The sequence below is a fragment of the Pteropus vampyrus genome, unplaced genomic scaffold (genome assembly GCF_000151845.1).
Source record: "Pteropus vampyrus isolate Shadow unplaced genomic scaffold, Pvam_2.0 Scaffold13, whole genome shotgun sequence".
NCBI classification, from domain to species: Eukaryota; Metazoa; Chordata; class Mammalia; order Chiroptera; family Pteropodidae; genus Pteropus; species Pteropus vampyrus.
Window position 1 is genome coordinate 10,546,326 of NW_011888794.1, and position 5,510 is coordinate 10,551,835.

Sequence of the window (5,510 nt, forward strand, 5' to 3'; positions counted from 1 at the left end):
AAAAGGATTATTTTTAAATTAAATAATTTAGAATTTATTTAAAAATACATGAAACATTGAAACATACTTATAGCAAATAATTTACTTACCCTTGCTTCATAATTGTTAGGTGATAATGTCTTAAAACTTTTTTTGATCATACATTGTTCAAAAACATTATTTTGAACCTGGTTATATATCTGGAGACCTCATTTGTTGGACAAAATTCTACACATTTAGAAAGCTGTAGTGCTCTGGTGAGAAGGCTTTCTCTATGAATCAAACACACTTGCTCAGCAGTGGATGATTCTGAATCCTCTGTATTTGTCAGAGTTGGGTCATGTGGAGGTAGAAAATGTGCTTAGGCTGGAATTGCATTTTGCAGGCTCACACCTGAACTCTTGAGATAATCAGAGTGGAGGAAGTACAGCCAGTAAAGGGTGCTATATTCTTTCTCACTCAAGGAACAAAGTTACAAAAGGGGTCCAGAATAAAGACAGTTTAGAGTGAAGTTCTAATAAAGATAGGCTGCTGACAGCAGTATTGAGTCTCAGCGATTCACATAGGAAAGTCTAGTATCTTTAGTGGCTGTGGAAGTGGATCAAGGGGAAGGTTTGATAATCATGGTTGGAGTGACTGTACCAGCCTTGGCAGCCATGGTGACAGAAATGGCTTTGGCCAATTTGAGCATGGTACAAACTGTCGCTGGTGTGACAAATCAGGTAGGTGAAGACGATTGATCAAAACTGCTCCCACAAAGTGAATGCTTGGAACAAAGTGAACTCTTTTCTGGAGATGACACTGGGATTAACTTTGATAAATATGACGTTTCAGTAAAGGCAGGGGCAACAACTATTTCCCATAGACTGAAAGTTACAGTGATGCTGAGATGGGAGAAGTGTGGGGAACATTGAGCTTACTCATTACTCGCGTCCTACTCTAGTGCGAAAGGAGGGTAGGCTGCTCCTATGACCGAAAAGACGCATGATGGCTTGTGCATAAGCAGCGTCTGGAAAAACTGCAACAGTTTCCTTGCCCACCTTGAGTCAGATTCATTCATATGGTCCACATGAGGCTTTGAGGGCCATGAAGAAAAATGGAAGGTGTGGGTGCTGCAAAAAATATGTGGTCTTTTTTGTATTAAGGCCAACATGATAATTAGCAGACTGATCTATGAGGAAGCCAGACAATGTTCATATGGATCTAGAGTTGGTTCTTGTGTTATTTGTGGTAGTGCTGGTATTAATCAGCAGGTTTGAAGTTCAGAACCTGAATGACACTTGATGCATGGTTGGTATGACAGAAAGAACCAGATGCATGGTTGGTATGATGGAAAGAAGAAATACTGGATTAGCCTTCTACATGTACTTGGTGTTAGATATAGTTGACCCCAAGTTGGATATGGGGTTTGAAACTCAAATAAGTAGAATACATGAACAAGATGCTGTGCCACCCAAGGCTGTTCACCGCACCATGATCTTTACTGCTCTCTAAGGAAATACAGATGCTTGCTCCTAATTTCGTGGGTAAATATATCTTTTTTGGTTATAAAAAGATCTGGCTCTTATCTCTGAGAACATCACACAGAAAGAGTCAGACAAACATACATTTCTGCTTGACCTAAATGTAACAGGCAAGGATTCCCTGACTACTGTGTTGACGGAGACCAAATAAGGTGTAGATTCTCTGGAGAACGTGTTATACCTAAGGATATGTTTATACCAGTATCTATGAAGACTTATCTTAGAGATAGAGCAGAGGCCTTCGCCAGATCCCAATTCCAGTGGCTACAGCAGTAGCAGCAAAGGACTGGACATGTCAAATGTGAAAAACTTATCAGTTTGACACTAAATGATATGCAAGAATACATACATTGCATTGACTGTGCAAGAAGTGTAGGAAACGTTCTTGCCTCCTTGTTCTTTAACAAAAGGAACATAAACATTACCAAGGATTTGTTGTATTTTCTTGCGGAAGCTAGACCAGAAGTGCCATCTTGGTTAGAAATTATGGTATATACACACCATCACAAGAGTGGCAGTCAGGGATATTGTAAGAGAAGTGGATTCTGTGATGGATTTGATGCCAGAGACTATTGATAGTAGCGGTGCCAGCAACTCTAGCTTTAATAGCAGCTTTGCAACAGCAGCCACGGTGGGCACAGTGGTAGAGGCGTCCTCCACAGCAGCAGACAGTTTGGTGGAGGTCACTATGGAGACATTTACAACAGCGATAGATATGGAGGATATTATAACTCCCAGGGGATTGACTAGTGGGGCAATGGGAGAAGCTTTGCAGTAGATCATCCCGCCAAATAAGCTAACATGGAAAACACATGAAACTTAGCCAGCCTGTAGCTTGTGAAGCCTCAAAAAATTATCAACTGTCAACTCCACTAATTTTTTTTTTAAGGAGCTCAAAGTCACAAGAGATGAAAGGAATAATCAGCAGTTCCATTAGAGGATAGTTTGAAGACTTCCGTTGCTGTACTTTGGATTAATCCCCTCCTGACTACCCTATATCCCAAACTGCATTTATAATTTTGCAACTGAGGATAATTTGGTTGTTAATGTACTGTGCCTTTAACTTTACACAACCTTTTATTTTTATGTCATGTTCGCTCAGTAATACTCAAAATATCAATTATTTTAACAAAATTAATTTACTTAGCTTGGGTTTTTTTTTTTTTAATTCTGTACATTTTAAACTTAAGTACAAATTCATACACAAAACTCTCTTTCATATTAAGATATTTAAGGACTGACTTTTTTTTATAGTAAGCCTCAATCTTAAAGATATATTTCTTCCCAAGTATGTAATTATAGAGACCAGCAGATATACCTTTTCAGATGAAAATATTGGTGTGGCAAGGCCACCCTTTCTCCTTAATATAAGAATGTGCTTTGCCTTATGTTTATAAGGAGACCTAATTCTAATGAAGCAAATATCAGACATACAGGGGATATGGAAAATTACTAACGAAACTCACTGGGTTCTAATGAATCTATCCAGTTCAGGAAAATTAAACAGTACCTGATACTGTTTGCTAAGATGGGGCTCATCTGTGCACACATTTAATTTATGGTTTAATTTACCTTTAATGTAAAATATAACTTCCAAGGATTTAATATTTCACTTGTCCTTAATAAATCTGCCATGAATGTGAATTAGTCTTATTTGATTTTTAGAAGCAATCTTGGAGTCTAAAAAAAAACTCAACTAAATCACAGTTTTTAATGTTTGCTATATGTATAAAATATGCCAGCAATAATACTTCAGTATTTAGTGGTGACATTTGCCTTGAATGGAAAAGAGTAAAAGATTAAACAAAATTAAAAAAAAAAAAAAACCTGCATCCCTTAGAGTTTTCTATATTACCATATTTTAGTAAGGCAGGACATATGACTTTTGAAATGGCTAATCTTTGGATATTCAATTTAAAGTGATTGGTGTTTACGGAAAAGAGCTCAAGGAGCCAAATCTACGCAGATGAAAAGAAAAAAGATGTTATTGTGAGACTCAAGGACAGAAGTTAAAAACGCTTCATCGTGAGCTAAAAGTTCACCAACGTCTGCTAATTCCGATCACATACACCTTGTTAACCACATTTAGAGCTATTAATGATTTTCCAAAATCTTTTCTTATATGGCACTTTAAAAATATTTTAGCTTTAGCTTTCATTTTATGAATTTAAGAAAATATTCCACAAAGCACATATTGAAAAGAAAAGAAAGAGAAAATAAAAGGCTCATGCAAAGTGACCAATACGTTATATTGACTTATGTTGCTTTCATATCAAAAATAATGCTAGAAATGTATTTTTTTTACTAAGATTTCATTGTTATTTTTTTGGTCAAGCATGTCTGGGATATACAGCAAATCATTCTTCTGCTGAAATCTGTCCATTACATTTTCATATTAGAAAACAAAATTATAATTTCTATCATAATAAAAGCTGGGGGATGGAAAACCTAAAATGTAAAACTTTTTATATGTACTTTCTATATTTATTTCCTTTTTGGTTATGATGGAAAATGTGCATAAAGAACTTTGACTTAATTTGAGTACTAAAAGAAAAAGTTAGAGATATTTGGTGAAATATATTTTATTTTATGGTAAAATTTCAATTTGGAAAAACAAAGATCAAAGAAATTTTTAAACATTTCAATATGAGTATCTTCACTCAAGCAGTAATTATAATGTAATTCTAGTAATGATATTGCTTAACTTCAGGAATAAACACAGAGTTAAATTGTTAAATTCAAAAGATTAATAGGATTTTTACTCAACTAGCACTGAGTGATGGTTTTAATTTATATCTTATCGTAAGGAAGCTTCAACTAATATTTAATCTAGGCATTATTCATTTGAAATGATAATATATAATTCTAAAATATTAGAAATATGCATAACTAGGGCATTTTGATAAATTATCAACTCTGTCCATTTTCATATACATGTTAAGGCTATAAAATAATATTATTATTTATCAGAAATAAATTTACTCAAATTTATATGTTGGTCAATAACAAAAACAAAAAACTGAAAATATGATTCTCAATGTTGTTATCTGAAAAATAAACTAAAAGTTAAAATTAGCTGCAATAAGAAAAATCATATTTACACAGAAAACATATATATATATATTACTTCTGCAAACTAAATATTATGTAATTTGTACTTATCGAAATAATATTACACAATAGAGAAATTGTAGCAAAGTTTTTAAAAAAATTCTATGTTGATGTCAAATATAATTTAAGAGAGGGGAAGACTATACAGTTTATGTACTATACCAATTCTCATAATAGTGAGGAAGAAAACATGCCAGCCTATTAAGTTACACATTATAAAGTCAACCTGATAATTTAGAATTCAGTGATTATGGCAATAAAACATTCATAGGTGATACATTCTTTTTTCATGGTTACATTAAACACAAACTTTCTAAAAAATTAAATATGTTATAATTAACTGGGATATAAGAAGCTTAGAAAGTTAGAATATAAATTCAGATTAGAGTAGTCCAAAGTAAAAGCCAGAATACATATTAACCTCTATAAGAAAATACGTCATTTAGTAGTATTTTTCCCATTGAAAAAGAATTGGGGCCAAGAAAATGTCAAAACTAACCGACATTCATAACGCGAGAGTCATTTAGATTCAGAAGATTCCATTGAGACTAAGAGGGGATGATAATATACTCCCTAAATTCCCACGGTCTATAAAACTACCAGGAAGGAGAAAAGAATACAAGAAAGTATGAAAGAAGAGAAAGAGGTGTATACACCATCAATGTAGTCAAATTGTGAATGGTGCAAAGTCCAAGCTCCAAAGAGGAGTGTGATTTTCTCTCCCATTAGCCAAATGCATGTGTGTGAGGATGTGTGTTCTCTAAAAGAAGGAGAAAGTTCCAGCTGGACTTCTGTTTAAGCAAAAGGTTTACTGACCTTCTCCTGTGCATCTCTGCACAATGAAGAAGAGAATTGGAGAGATATTACAGAGCAGGGGAAAAAAGAAAAAAAAAAAAA

At 34.0% G+C, this 5,510-nt stretch overlaps 1 pseudogene; it reads left to right on the forward strand.

Annotated features, from left to right (window-relative positions):
- The first annotated feature begins 282 nt into the window (after nucleotides 1-282).
- LOC105306254 lies at nucleotides 283-2,297 on the forward strand (annotated as a pseudogene).
- The last annotated feature ends 3,213 nt before the right edge of the window (nucleotides 2,298-5,510 follow it).